The sequence below is a fragment of the Desmodus rotundus genome, chromosome 1 (genome assembly GCF_022682495.2).
Source record: "Desmodus rotundus isolate HL8 chromosome 1, HLdesRot8A.1, whole genome shotgun sequence".
Taxonomy (NCBI): Eukaryota; Metazoa; Chordata; class Mammalia; order Chiroptera; family Phyllostomidae; genus Desmodus; species Desmodus rotundus.
The window spans coordinates 105,926,335-105,943,173 of NC_071387.1; positions in this window are offsets into that span (position 1 = coordinate 105,926,335).

The following is a 16,839-nucleotide window of genomic DNA, read 5'->3' on the forward strand; positions in this document are numbered from 1 at the left end:
ATATCCATGGGTCAAACTCATAAGTTCTTTGGCTTCTACATTTCCTATACTGTTCTTACCCTCCCCCTATTTTCCACCTATCATCTATGCTACTTATTCTCTGTACCTTTCCCCCCTCTCCCCTTCCCACTCCCCTATTAACAACCCTCCATGTGATCTCCATCTCTATACTTCTGTTCCTGTTCTAGTTGTTTGCCTAGTTTGCTCTTGTTTTTGTTTTAGGTGTGGTTGTTAATAACTGTGAATTTGCTGTCATTTTTACTGTTCATATTTTTGATCTTCTTTTTCTTAGACAAGTCCCTTTAACATTTCATATAATAAGGGCTTGGTGATGATGAACTCCTTGAACTTGACCTTATCTGAGAAGCATTTTATCTGCCCTTCCATTCTAAATGATAGCTTTGCTGGATACAGTAATCTTGGATGTAGGTCCTTGCCTTTCATGACTTGGAATACTTCTTGCCAGTCCCTTCTTGCCTGTAAGGTCTCTTTTGAGAAGTCAGCTGACTGTCTTATGGGAACCCCTTTGTAGGTCACTGTGTCCTTTTCTCTTGCTGCTTCTAAGATTCTCTCCTTCTCTTTCATCTTGGGTAATGTAATGATGATGTGCCTTGGTGTGTTCCTCCTTGGGTCCAGCTTCTTTGGGACTCTCTGAGCTTCCTGGACTTCCTGGAAGTCTATTTCCTTTACCAGATGAGGGAAGTTCTCCTTCATTATTTGTTCAAATAAGTTTTCAATTTTTTGTTCTTCCTCTTCTCCTTCTGGCACCCCTATAATTCGGATGTTGGAACGTTTCAAGATGTCCTGGAGGTTCCTAAGCCTCTCCTCGTTTTTCCGAATTCTTGTTTCTTCATTCTTTTCTGGTTGGATGTTTCTTTCTTCCTTCTGGTCCACACCATTGATTTGAGTCCCAGTTTCCTTCGCATCACTATTGGTTCCCTGTACATTTTCCTTTGTTTCTCTTAGCATAGGCTTCATTTTTTCATGTGGTTTTCAAACCAATTCAACCAATTCTGTGAGCGTCTTGATAACCAGTGTTTTGAACTGTGCATCCAATAGGTTGGCTATCTCTTCCTCGCTTAGTTGTATTTTTTCTGGAGCTTTGAAGTGTTCTGTCATTTGGGCCATTTTTTTTTTTTTTTTTTGGTCTTGGCCCATCTGTTACTTTAAGGGACAGAGCCTTAGGTGTTCCTGGGGTGGGGCGGGGTAATGCTGGTCTCTGCACTGTGACGCTGTACGTGGGGGAGGGACCGAGAGGGAGCAATGGCGCCCGCTCCACTCTCCACTGGACCTCGATCTTTCACTCCGCTACCCACAATCAAACTGGGCCCCTCTGGTGCTGGTTCCCGAGTGGGCGGGCTTGTGCATGCCCTAGGCCCCTGTGGGTCTCTCCAACGACCTCTCCTGTGAGGCTGGGAGTCTCTCCTGCTGCTGCCCCAACACCCACGGGCATTTTCAATCAGAGGTTTGAGGCTTTATTTCCCTGCGCTGGAGCCCTGGGTTGCGTGGTCTGCTTCGCTCCCCGCCGTTTGTCCAGTTTATCTGTGCTCGAATGTGGGGCCGCAGCGTGCTACCCACCGCTCTGCCTGCCCTGTTCTCCGCCAGTCTGAGTCTGGCCCTCTTGGTTTATCTGCACGAATGTGGGGCCGCAGGGTCTGCTAGTGGTCAGACTGCCTGCCCTGTTCGTCCCACACTCCGCCAGTCTCGGTCCCGCCACGGCCACGCGAGTCCTCTCTGCCCCGTGCCCTTCTCCACCCCTCCTACCCATCTGGATGTATGTTTCTTTTTTATCTACTTGGTGTCAGACTTCCCTGCCGTTCGATTTTCTGTCAGTTCTGGTTGTGTGAGGAGGCGCAGTGTGTCTACCTACGCCGCTATCTTGGTTCTCCCCTATCACTCTTTTATGTATACACAAATAAATTCCAGAAATCAAAGATGTAAATATGAAAAGATGTAAATATGAAAACCGCCATCTTGGTTCTCCTAAATATCTTATAAAATATACCATCCTAGTTCTGCCTGGGAACAATAACACTCCAATAGTAATAGGAGGATTTAGTGTCCTGATCATGGTTTCTAAATACCATTTGGTTAATGTCTAAAACATCATACATCAAGAAGAACACATCTTCAATTTCTGTGGTATTCCTGCCATAGACATATAACCCTAAGCTAATAACAAAGAAATATTTGGTAATTCCAGCTTGAGGAATAGTCTACATATATAATTGGCATATAAAAAGAATCAAGGTCATGGAGACAAAGACTATGGAACTGGGTATTTTATATTGAAAGACACAGAGTACCTAAAATGTAACATGAGATCCTGGAGTTGATCCTTTTGCTATAAAAGACATGATTAAGACAATTGGCAAAACTTGAATGGGTCTATCCAACAGAGGGCAAAAATGTTTCAACATTAATTTCCTGTCTGTGCTGTAGTTATTCAGGAGAATGTCTTTGTCTTGGGAATTACTAAAATTTTGTAATTAATGGGACATTGTGTCTTCAACGCATTCACAAATGGTTCAAAAACCTTTTATTTGACAATCCCTACACTTTTTCTCCATATTTAGAATTACTCTGAAATACAAAGTCCAAAAATATTTTATTTCAATTGTTAAATATAAAATACTTCCTATAAACCAAAAGAGGTTTAGAAAATAATTTCCCAAGAGGAACCAAATGAAAAGCATGGCAAAGTAAAATAAACATTGGCCCTAGCCAGTGTGGCTCAGTTGGTTGTGCATCATCCTGCAAACTGAAAAGTCTCAAGTTCGTTTCCTGGTCAGGGCGCATGCCTGGGTTTCGGGTTTGATTCCCAGCCGGGCGTGTGCAAGAGGCAATCCATCTGTGTTTCTCTATCCCATTGATGATGCTCTCCCTCTCTTTCTCCCTCCCTTCACCTCCCTCTAGGATCAATAAAAAAGTAAAATAAATATTGAAGAACACAAGCATTATAACCAAATCTCCTAGGTTTTATTCCATCATCTGCTTTTATTTGCTGTTTGATCTATCTGGGCAAGTTCCATAAATTCCCTTTGTCTTAGTTTCATCAACTGTCAAATGAGGGTAATTTTAATATCAATCTTCCAGTCTTATTTGAGAATTAAGTAAAATAAACCATAAAAAATGTTTATCATATCGGTTGGTCCATAAATAGCTCTGATTAGTGTTAGACACTTAAAAAACATCATTACTAATTTTTAAACTAAATCAAATTTCCTCAGATGAAAATCTGCATGTCTAAGTTTTGTCAAGAATATTTGAATCTTCCAACAATTTTTCATCAAACACAGACTTCACCAGTCAGTACAGTCTTATCTGTTATCAGTTTTACTTTCTGTTAATCATTCTACCAAGTCTAATTTTTTCCTCAGGTCATTTTTCTTTGGCAGATTTTAGTGTTACCAAAGAGCTGTGATTTTTCAGTCAGTTTCTTAACTATAACAAATTTTACCATATGCACACTTAACCATTGTCAGTTTTAGCTTGTGTCATATATTTCTATGAGTAATATGCATTCTAAATTAGAAAAAAAAAACTAAAGGAGTTTTATCATCTCTTACATTGGAAAACATTTACCTGAAGATCAGATGCATAGACAAGGACGGACGTGAAAGTCACAGTGGTGAGGCGCGATGCTTGCCCTGAATCCCACCACTGGTCTGGGATGTAGAGGACTGAAACACCTGGTAAAAGACTGAATTTTGATTCCTTTAATCCAAAGATTTCAGGATGCCTGTAAGGAATTCTGCACATACATAGCGGCACATTATTACTGTAGAAAGAATGAGCTCTGGCTTTAGATCTAATAGCCTTGGCCTTAGATCCCAGCTCTCCCTGCCACACCTGAGCAGCATGATGTTGGGCAAGTCACTTGACCTTCCAACGCTCTAATCCCCTCAGTTGTAAAATTGGGTGGGAGCCGGGTTTACTGTTCACCTTTAGAATGTTGAAGATTGAAAGGGGTAATATATGGAATGCACTATCCCTAGTACTTTATAGACAATAGGTGTTCAACAAATAAAAAGTCCTAGAACTATCACAGTGATGAGGTTGAGGGACTCGAAGCGCTAGGCCTTCCCTGTCCAATATAACTCACTGTGATGATGGAAATGTTCTTTATAGATGTCGCCCAGTGTTGTTCCCACTAGACACATAAGGCTACTGAGCATTTGAAGTATGACTAGTGTAAATGAGGAACTAAATTCTTCATTTAATATACATTAACTTATTTTTTGAATTTCTTAAAGCTCTGTACAGTAATACCTTGGCACTTGTTGTTAAGTTTCAGAACTTGTGACAAGTGCCGAAATGGATGAGTACCAAATGCAACTAGTGATGAAGCATCTCTCTTAGGGGGTGTTGTTGCGATTCATACGAGTTCTAGCATGTGCGATGAGTCCTGAGCAAGCACTGAGAGCTGAAACGTTTCTTTCTCGTCAAATTGTGACGAATACAGAGTTTGATGAGTTCTGAAGCTGAACAATACGAATCCATTAATGAAACATCAGCACTGAATACAAACCAATGACATGCATGGTCCTTTCCAAAGACAGATTGAAAATATATGAGGTCTGTCCAGAAAGTATCCAGCCACATACTATAACAGAGACCTTTATTGAAGAAGATACAAGATACAAGAAATATTGTACAGAGGACAATGATGACTCAGTCCTCTTCAAAGTAGGTACCCTTGAACCTCACACAATTCTCCCAATCGCCTTCAGCTGCCCCAACATATTTTCCTGAATCTCATCAACAGTATGAACTCTCTTCCCTTTCAAAGATGATTTGAGTTTTAGGAAAACATTGGCAGGAAGATCTCAGACATTCCACACAGCAACATCCTCACAGACACGTCCCCTAAAACAAGGGACATAAAGGAAAGAATAAACAAATGGGACCTCATCAATATAAAAAGTTTCTGGAGGGCTAAAGAAAATAGCGTTAAAATACAAAGAGAACCAACAGTATGGGAAAACATATTTGCCAATGATACCTCAGACAAGGGCCTGATCTCCAAAACATATAAAGAACTCACATGACTCTACTCCAGGAAGACAAACAACCCAATTAAAAAATGGGCAAAGGACTTGAACAGACACTTCTCCAAGGAAGACATACAGAGGGCCCAGAGACATATGAAAAGATGCTCAGCATCACTAACCATCAGAGAGATGCAAATTAAAACCACAGTGAGGTACTATTTCACACCAGTCAGAGTGGCCAACATAAATAAATGAACAAACAAATGTTGGAGAAGATGCAGAGAAAAAGGAACCCTAGTACATTGGTAGTGGGAATGCAGATTGGTGAGGCCACTGTGGAAAACAGTATGGAATTTCCTCACAAAACTAAAAATGGAACTGCCCTTTGACCCAGCAATTCCGCTGCTGTGATTATACCCTAAGAACCCTGAAACACCAATCCAAAAGAACCTATGCACCCCAATGTTCATAGCAGCATAATTTACAATAGCCAAGTACTGGAAGCAACCTAAGTGCCCATCAGCAAATGAGTGGATCCAAAAACTATGGTACATTTACACAATGGAATTCTACACAGCAGAGAGAAAGAAGGAGCTTATACCCTTTGCAATGGCATGGATGGAACTGGAGAGCATTATGCTAAGTGAAATAAGCCAGATGGTGAGGGACAAATACAATATGATCTCACCTTTAACTGGAACATAATCAACAAAAGAAAAAAGGAAACAAAATATAACCAGAGACATTGAAATTAAGAACAATCTAACAATAGCCAGAGGGGAGTGGGGAGAGTGGTCTATAGGAGCTACTATAAAGGACACAAGGACAAAATCAAGGGGGAGGGTAGAGGTGGGGGAGGGAGGTGGGACTGGCCGGGGTGGGGTGGAGGGATGGGAAGAAAGTGCAGACAATTGTAACTGAATAAAAATAAATAAATTAATTTAAACAACAACAACAACAACAAACAAAGATGATTTTAGTTTTGGCAAAAGCCAGAAGTCATGCAGCACCAAATTGGGGGTGTAAAGAGGCTGAGTCACCTGTGTGATTTGATGTTTTGCCAAAATACTCTGCATGAGACATGATACATGAGCGGGAGTGTTGTCATGATGAAGCTGCCAGTCACCAGTTGCCCATAGCTGTGGCCTTCTATGTCATCGGAATAGTGTCTGCAGAGGATGTTCAAGCTTAATGCAAAATTTGGTGCAGATTTGTTGCTGTACTTGTTCAGTCATTTTGAATGGGAGGGTCACACAGTACACATGCTCACTCAATGGCATGTACCATTCCCATTGACTAGTACAGTGAAGTCATTATTGCTCACACATGTGAATTCCAGTCCACTGTCCTTGGCTGCCAGGTTACATCAATGTGGCAAAACTGTTCTCATTATATTAACAATGGTTGGACTTTTTCCAGATAGACCTCATATTCTTTTCATTAATTTGCTTACTTTAAAAAATATTTTATTGAAATTTTTGGGGTGACATTGGTTAATAAAATCATATAGGTTTCAAGTGTACAACTCTATAACACATCATTTCTATATTGTATTGTGTGTTCACCACTGAAAGTCAAGTTTCCTTCCATCACCATTTCCTTTACCTTCTTCTACCTCCCCCCAAACCCCTTTCCCTCTGATAATAACCATACTGTTGTCTGTCTCTGTGTTCATTTCTTTTTTTTTTTTTTTTGCTTAATTCCTTCACCTTTTACACCCAGTCCTCGAACCCCCTTTTCCTCTGACAGCTGTCAGTCTGTTCTCTGTATCTCTTGAGTCTGCTTCTATTTTGTTAGTGTATTTTGTTCATTAGATTCCATGTATAAGTGAAATACCATGGTATTTGTCTTTCTCTAACTGGCTTATTTCACTTGGCATAATACTTTCCAGGTCCATCCACGTCATCACAAAAGGTAAGATTTCCTTTTTTTTTCTTTAACAGCTGAGTAGTATTTCATTGTGTAAGTGTACCAATGCTTTTTTATTCACTCACCTACTGATGGGCACTTTGTATGATTCCAGATCTTGGCTATTGTAAAACAATGCTGCAGTGAACATAGATGTGTATTAATATACATTAATTTAAATCAAAGCAGCCAGATATGAGTTGGCAAGAGTATTGAACTGCATAATCATAGACCTATGCATTTTCAAACTTCCCTCCAAAACACTTAAACAAATACTCCCAAAGTTATTTATGCCAAACCACATAGGCCCAACCAGAATAAATCAGAAGTGCCACTTAGACACCAACATTTTGGGACTCAAATTATTTCATGAAATACCTGCACTTCCACTTCTCTGTTTTCTATCTGCAGCAATAGTTTGTAATCTACTTGCCAGGCCTGGCACAAGTTTCCAGAGGATGGTAGACATCCCATTTTCCCAGGTCTTTGCAATATTTGAGGTCTGTGCCTTTCCCTGACTTCACACAAGTCTCTTGTCCATTCCTGGCCTCAAGTGTCATGCACTGATTGATTTATTCAGTCCTTCACGACTCAAACATTTATTGAGAGTGCATTCTGTCTCAGGTACAGCAGTAGGCATTGGAGATAAGTGAAAAAACCAAAAGAGACAGCCCTTGTTATCATGAAACTTACAGTCTATGGAGGGATGGTAACAAGTGACTTCAGGGCCATAATTCCATGCATAGCACATGTTTTCATTACTATGGCTGGGTAGCAAAATTGCCAAAATCATGGTGCCTTAAAATCACAGTTTATTCTTTCATGGTTTCTGTGAATCAGGAATTAGAAACCAGCTTGGCAGGGCAGTCTGGTTTAGGGGTTCCTCATGAGACTGCAGTTAGACGGTGACTGGGGTAGAGGTCCTTGTGAAGACTTCTTTACTCACCTGCCTGGCAGCTGATGGCAGAACTCAAACAGATGGGGGCTTACACACAAGGGCTTCTTGGTCATCTTCTTCACAGTTTTGAAATACAGGTGTATCTTGTAAATACATAGTAAGTGAAGGTCAGCATGCATGACCACTAGGAAAAAGCAAACTCTTTTTCTTGTCCCCCAGACTGATGTCCTTAGGGCTCAAAGAAGCAGGAAGGGGATGTCCAGCTCATAGAAATGACCTGTAAATCAGATTGGAAATTTAAGAGGGGCAGCATTACCCCTCCCTTCTGCCCTGCTGCCCTGTTTGCTGAGAAGGGAAACACTTCTATAAAGATAAGATAAATGGGATTTAGTGTCCCCCCTAGATACACTTGCACTGTTTTATCAATGCATTCTCTTATGGTAAGCAGTAGTTTATCACAACACCTGGATCAGACTAACTATAAGTAGCTGGTTTATCAGATGATGCCTTTTGCATGAACAACATTTAATATTTCTGCTATAGAAACGAGGAATCTGAATTTAAGCATTTTTTAACTTGAACAGATTAAAAAACCATATAATTTAAAGGCCTTGAAATCAACCAGACTGAATGGGGTGTGGTGCATCTAAATTCCAGACATTCTCCATGAGCTCTGTGACCTTCGATAAATCACACAGCAGCTAAGTCACATGATTTAGTGAAATGACCAAAAGTGGGCTTTGGAAATAGAAAGGTCTGGTTCAGATCTTAGATTTCCACATTCCAGTTGTGTGACCTTGGGCAAATTATCCAGCCTTCTTCAAATCTCACTTTTATCATTGGTAAATGGAGAATGAGAACACCAACCTAGTAAGATTGGCTTGTGGGTGAACTCAAGTAATATAGACAAAATGGTACAGCATTTGGAACCAAGAAGGGGCTCAACTGATGGGCATATATGGGAATTCTCTTTCCTTTGTCCTTCTCTCTCTGTTTGCTCATTTTAAAAATGGACAGTTGACCTCAATGGTTTCTCAGTTTCCTTTCAGCCAAAAATAATCCTGATTAATTCCTGGGGCTAAGTACTAGGACACAGATGGGTCATATAGACATGAAACCAAGACAGGTGGACAGACATTAGGTGTGTGTGAGTGTGAAGTTGAAAAATGGTGGCAAAATCAGAGGAGCCACTTATAGGTGAATAGGATCAGAGATACACTAAAATTATGACTATTCTTTTATGGGACATAATGAGTGCTACAGCTGAGTAATGTCAGATCTGGAGAAATCAGGTGAAGTGGTGAGTTCTGTGAATTCAATTCAAGGTTGAATAAGGGCCTAGTGCCTTGTGGGAGATGAAGTATGGGCTACACAAAGGCAGGCCTTGGGAAAGGTCGACATTCTTCATCAATAAAATGCTGCACATGGACACTTACCAACGCAAGGGTGAAACTTGCATTAACAGCTAGCTTCTTTTGTGCTTGTACCATTCCTGTTGTAAGTATGTTACATGTGTTAACTCATTCTTGACAATCATCTTCTCATGTCAGTACTGGTATTACATGGGGCATAGAGAACTAAGTGGCCCAAGATCATAGAAAAAGACAAGGTGGGGATTCAGGATTCAGCTCGTCTGGGCCCAGGAACCCTGCTCTTAATCACTGCTCTGTGAAGAGTGTGGAGAGACTGGTCATCTATTAGAACCACAGTGGGCTTAGGCGCAAGACAGGTCAGGTTACCTGGTGGTAGTCAGTGGTCAGTCTGGGAAGGGTGTTGCTGGCTACATAAAGATCAATTCTGGTTGGGGCATTTGGGTTGTATCTGCCTATCAGTCAATGATTTCCACTCAAGCAGGACTGTGAGGCAACTCTGTGACCCTGCCTGGCCCCTGACTACAATCTATGGAGGGGAGAGCTTCTCCCTGGTCATGGTCATCCTAGCGAGTCATCTCTAACAAAAGCAGAACCAGAGATATGCTCCCCATGTGAGTCCAGTACCACTGTGAGGCCATGGTGAACACCAGTATCTGGAAGCTTATCCTATGACCAATAAAACTCAAAATTCCCACCTATGATCAAAGAACACACAGAATAATCTTTCTGTAAACTCCACATCCTTGCTGAGTAAGATTTTATAGGATTGCAGAACAAAAAACCACAAAATTTTAAAGAGCAAAACTAATTTTAGTCCTAAGAAATGGGTTTGAGTTCTGGTTCCATTATTTATTAGCACCATGACCTTACTTACCTCACAGGAGCATGTCATGAGTCAAATGATAATCCATACAGACGGACGTGTCGGGGTGAAGTCAGCAGAGAGGAGCAAAGTGGAGCCATCAACCCCCGCCTGTAGCAGAGACAAATCACTTCCATCTGTTTAACTTGAGACTTAATTTGGTAAAGTGGTCCTGTTCCTTAGAACAGATTGCACAACTGTGATAGATGTCAACATGCATTGGGAATGTTATAACCGGGCTTCTTAAATATCAATGTGCATTTCACAAGTCACCTAGGGATTTATGGAAATGCAGATTCTCATTCAGTAACTGTATCGGTTTTCCAGGGCTGCTGTAACAGATCACCACACACTTGGTGACTTCAAGCAACAAAAATGTATTCTGTCACAGTTCTGGAGGCCAACATCTGAAATCAGGATGTCAGCTGGCATGGTTCCTTCAGGAGACTCTGGGGGAAAATCTGGCCCAGGTTTCTCTCCCGGCTTCTGGTGGCTGCTGGCAGTCCTGAGCATGCTTTGGGTTGTAGGTGCATCACTCCAATCTCTGCCCCCAATGTCACATGGCCCCCTTCTTTCTGTGTGTGTGTGTCCTCTCTTCTTCAGACACCAGGGTGTATAATTCCATCCAGAGGTCTTTCAGTTAGTACCATCTGCAAAGACTAGTTCTAAATAACAAGCAAGGAAGTGATTTTCATAAAAAGCCAAAGTCACCCTCTGAGATTCGAGATGGACCTATCAGTTGGGGGAACACAATTCTCCCTTCTGTGGAGGTCTGGGCAAGGTCTGAGACTCTGCTTTTCTAACAGGTTCTGCTGGTGCTACAGGTCCACGGTCCATGCTTTTAGAAGCATGGCTCTAAAAGAAACAAAGAATCAATTATTTGCAGCATTTCAGGTGGGTTATATATCACATGGTCACACACACAGATCTACTGTAGGTTACAAATTTTAAGAGCCAAAATTCTGGAACTTTCCAAGAGTGCAGAGTAAATGTCTAGGAACAGGAATAGATATAGCATAACCCAGATAGGGGTTTTCTTGGCCTCCGAATGTGACACTTGTACTAATGGCAATGTCTGAGTGGGTAGGTCCCTGCCAAAATATGAGAGCTGCACAGTCATTTTTGCGCCATTGTCTTTTTTATTCTTGGGGCTTGCATAAATCTCTCCACCTGCTAGAATAATTTACAGTAACAATACATGTGCTTCTGTTTAAAGGGATGTTTACGGATATCTGAGTCTCCTTGCCATTACACTAAACTCATATCAGCAAGGACACCTTTTTATGTGGGAGAGAAACCAGGGTCAGTGGCTTGCTGTCCCTAGATTCAAGTTGGCTGCCTGGGATTGAATCCCAGCTCTCCCTCTTAGTAGCTGTGTGCCTTCAGGCAAGTTTATTACCTTCTCTAGTTCAGTTTTCTCATCTGAAAAATATTAAAAATAATAGTAGTTATTTCATAAAATTGTTTTGAAGATTTCAGAGCTAATATATAGAAAACATTTGGAAGAGTGCCTAGTGCAGAGTAAATACTCAAAAAACTTAGCCATTATTTTTATGTTTACTACTATTATTATTTCCCTATAGCCCACTTATGGCTCCGACTTAATACCATCTTCTTATCTGAGTGCTTTTTAATAGAGTGTTTCATCCCAGGGACCATGACAACAAAATCCATTTCCCCATACCTTTTAATATTTCATTTCATTTTTATCTGTTGATTTAATTTATCCTTCAGCTCACACTCCGAAGGATATGAAATAGAAAAGAGCTCTCTAATCCTTAACACTGACTATTTAGGGCCTTCTCTCGATTGTTTTCTGCACTTACTCCTTTGCATGTGTGAAGTGTCCAGGGACATTTCATCGTGAAAAGTGCTGCACAGATGTAGTTACATCGTCCCCAAGTCCTTGGGTTGACAGTGAGGAATGGAAGACATGACCACTGATGCCCCAAGACCTGGTGTGGACGAAGATACTGTGACAGGCCTTCCCTGGGAATCTGTCTTCAGATGAGCGTGCTGTAAGTGATGATCAGGAAGAGACCGTGTGGCAACAAGAAAGACCCAGGAGACACCCCATGTCCTGGCTCAAACCTCCCCTTTCCTCCCCTCCCTGGTGGAAGCTGGTTTCAAATTATTAAGCATTCTATTTATCTAGATTTCCTCCTTCCAGATACAGCTCTTTGGGGGAATAAAGCAATGGTCTATCAACTAAACTTTAAATACTGATAAACAGAAATATGACTTTCTATAATAATAAAATCTTTGATTTATGAAGCACACATGGTCTATTAGGCACAATACTAGAATCTTATGTATAATTCACATTTAACCTTCATAACAACCCTGTAAATCAGACATCATTGTCCTCATTTACAATGAGAGAATGAGTTTTCAAGAGAATACACAAATTTCTCAAGGTCACAGAATTAGTATATGGCACAGCCTACATTTCAACCGTTGCTCTCTGACTCAAAGTCTCTTCTGTGGTAATACACAATATGATATGTAATGTATAATATATAACTTAATCTACTATGGCTATCATGCTTTTGAAGCTAGGGGAACTGCAGATAGTTTAATGTGTACTTTATATGACTGTGAATATTTTACATTTGCTATCATGCACATTTATTTTTTTAATGGTGTTTTAAATATAATATATTTATACCTACATAATGACATATTTTATCATACTTTAAAGCAAATAACACAAGGCCAACTTGACAGGGGATGATAGTAAAAGATGAGCTTTTCATAAAATTCAAGGCAAATGAATCTAATTCACCTACAGATTCTAAAAATAATCTGAACAGGCCATTGAGTTTCATGGTCTGCTCAAAGTCAGCCTCACAATGTGTGATGGATGCTTTTATATATTTGCTGCATATGAGAAGTCAGCGGTTAACTGGTAAGAAAATTACATGTCAGTTTCCAGAAAGAACAGATGTTGATAAGCAAACCGGGCTGTTGTACAAATGGGAACAACTAGAACTTATTAGACCTGACTTGGAGGATTTCCTTCTCTTGCAGCTAAAGTTTTTATTCATACCATTTTTTTTCTGAGTAGTTCAATCAGGTGTACCAGAAAAAATAAGTAGTAACAAGCATTTATTCAGTTTTTATGATATTGTGGACACTGTTATGGGGGTTTTATATATGATAAAGCATTTTTTCCTCATAAAAGAACATTAAGTAGGTGACATCCTAATGTCCCAGTTTTGTATATGAGAAAACTGAGGTGTAGGCTTTTGAAAATTTAAATGGAAGTACAAAGGACATCTAAGTGCAGAGAATGTCCAAGTAATGTTAATAAAGGGAGCAGAGTTGGAGAAATGATGCTATCTGACTTACCTGACATTACAAAGCTGCTATATTGATACATGTGACATTAGTACTTTTCATTACCTTGGAAAGAACTGGCAGCTTCTATCCAATGAAAGAGTTCTAAAGCAATGATATTGTCTAGAGAGTCCAGAAATAGACTGAAACTTATATGATAAAGTAACTTTAGATAAAAACACTGCAGCAATTCATTGGGGGGGATATAAACCTTGACTTCTTCCTTACGCTTTACAAAAAACAAATCAATCTGAAATGGATCATAGACCTAAGTATAAGTCAAAAGAACAAAGGCTTAGAAGAAAATATAGGTGGATATCCACAGAATCTGGGAGTGGTTGAAAATTTCTTAATTAGAACTCACACACACATACAAAATGGTAAATTAGGCTTCCTCAAAATTAAATATTTTTGCTAACCAAAAGTCACCATTAAGAATGTCAAATAAGCCAGGTGTTGAAAGACAAATACCATATGATCTCACCTGTAAGTGGAACCTAATCAACAAAACAAACAAGCAAGCAAAATAGAACCAGAGACATGGAAATAAAGAACAAACTGACAGTGACCAGAGGGGAGAATGGAGGGAGGGAGACAATGGGAGGAAGAAGGGGAAGAGTCAGGGAACGTGTATAAAGGACCATGGACAAAGACAACAGGGTGGAAGGCAGATTGAATGTGGAAGATGGGGGAGGAGAAGATGGGGCAGAGTAATGGAGGAAAAATGAGGACAACTGTTACTGAACAACAATTAATAAAAAACATAAAATATAATAAGAAAGAATTAACCAAGAACTATGGATTATGAAAAATATTTGCAAAACACATATCTGATAAATGACTTGCATCAGAATATATTAGGACCACCTGCAAGTCATTAATGAAAAGACAAACTATTTATTCATTTATTTATTTTTTAAATATTTTCTATATTTATTGTACTTTTTCACTACTCTTTATCCACCCTACACACTCTTCCTTCATTTAATTAAAAATAGACAAAGCCTTGAACACCCTCTCGCAAACAAAGATATATAAATTTTGATTAAGCACAGAAATGTGCTCACCATTGTGAGTCATCAGGAAATGCACAACTAAAGCCACAATGACACATCCCTACACCCTCACCTGAATAACTAAAACGAAAAAAGACTGACAACACCAAATGTTGGCAAGAAAGTAGAGCAACTATAACTCCCATACATTGCTGGTGGGTGTGTAAAATGTTACAACTACCTTGGAAAGAACTGGCAGCTTCTATCCAATAACTCAGCACTTCCACCTCTAGGTATACATCACAGAGAAATAAAATCAGATCACCACAAAATAAAGCTTGTACAAGAATGCTGATCACAGCTTCTTCATGATACCTAAATATTGGAAACAACCAAAATAGCCATTAACAAAATAAAGTAGAAACAATTTATCCAATGAATTAACAACTCAACAATAAATAGGAATGAACATGTAACAGCATAGATTAAATGACTTCAAAAGTATGCTGGATGAAAGAAGCCGGGCACAAGAGAGAACATACTGTATGATTCTAATTATATAAAGTTTTAAAAGAGATAAATCTTGTCAATGGTGAAAAACAAACAAAAAATAGATTGACTCTTGTGAGAAAAGACTGGAAACTGAGGCTTAAGGGAACTTTCTGGAGTGATACAAATCTGTTTCTATTGATAAAAGTATGGATTGCAAATATGTATGCATTTTCCCAAACTCATGAACTGTATGTTTAAGATTTGTGCATTTCATTTTGTGTAAACTTTACCTGCAAAGAGAATCAAAACCAAACTTTGAGCTCCAGTTAATTGGTTTACTTTTCATAGTGGCATGAGTTAGCAACTCTAAAACTACTTTTGTATATCCTGGGCTTGAGTGACAGAGTAAATATTTTAAAGATAATGAGACCCAGGTTTCTCACTGTTAGAAAAGGCAGTTGCAAATACAGAGTGGGGGAAAGCTTGAATGTTTCTTGTGCCATTGGACTAGAATTAGAGGTATCAGTAAAATGCATGGTTTTTAATATAGGGGACTGTGTGTGTAAGTGTGCGTGTGTGTAGACAGACAGCATATTCTAGCTCTGCCTACTGAGAAGGTCTAGAAGCAATGCTACAGTAGTAGCAGGGAGTGCATCTAGACTCAGAGCTTCATTTCCAAATATTATTCTCCTTAGAAATCAACCCAGATTTCTTGGTGAAAGGGCCAAATCCAGGGCTGCGGAAGGGAGAGCATAAGTTGAGCTTAGAATTCCTTTTTGTGCAAGAAAGTAAGGAAGTGCTCAAGAATGATGTAGATTTGTCGAAAGGACATGGGATCAACATGAAGGAGTTCCTACAGGCTTGGTCTGGTACAGTCTGAGAATGAAAACAAATAATAGCAACAGATTATATTTCATGGATAAAATAAGAGTACATGAGTTTATAAGTGAATAAATAAGTAAATGGGGAAGAAAGCAAGCTCTGCCTAACGATAAAAATGTCAGCTAATAAATATAGAGAGATTGATGGAGTGGGGGAAATTATCAGTTAAAACTAAGCCAGTTGTGAAAATTTGATAAAGGGACAGGTTATGTACAGAGTATCTACACACACATTATTTATTAATTACAAAAGGAAAATAGTGACTAGACAGTGGAGAAACCTGGAAGACACATTATATAAGTGGTTTTGAAGAACATTCTATAAAACAACCAATAAGATTTCTTTAAAAATATCAAGCTCAAGGAAGACAAAGAAAGGTTGAGGAACATTACAGCAGAAAGAAGACTGAAGAGACATGACAGCTAAATGCGATGAGTGACCCTGGATTGGACGGTAGAGTAGAGTGGGGAGGGAGACAATGAAAGGCATTGTTGGGGAAATTGACAGCATTTGGATACAGACTGGATTTCATGGTAGTTTTACATCACTGTTAATTTTTTGAAGTTGATAATTATACTGTGTTTTTGAAAGATAACATTCTTGATCCTAAAAAATACACACTAAAATTAATAATAAAGGGGCATGATCTCCAACTTCTCAGATGCTTCAGAAAAAATACATATGTAGAATGATGAATAAAATGTGGAAAATGTGAAGAATATGGTTAAAGCGTATTGAGATTTCCTTGTATGCATATTGCTGGTTTTCTGTAAGTTTGAAATTATCAGACAGGGAGAGAAAGTCAGAGAGACAGAGAGACCCAGGATGTGATTCCTGAAGAACAGGGTCTTGGGCCAGGCTGTTAAGGTCTGTAAGTTTTGGGCTAAACAAGCCCAGAGCATCCCTTGGTTGGCTGGCACTGTCAGGAAGAAAGTGGCTACAAGTCTGGAAATCAGAGAGCTGGTTTAGACCATAAAATTGCAAGTTTAAAAAACTCATGTTGAGCTGCAGGCAATTTAATCCCTTTGCATATATTATTCTGAAAGTTACTTTATAATTACAAGCATAACTAATACAGAGTTACATACTTTGTATT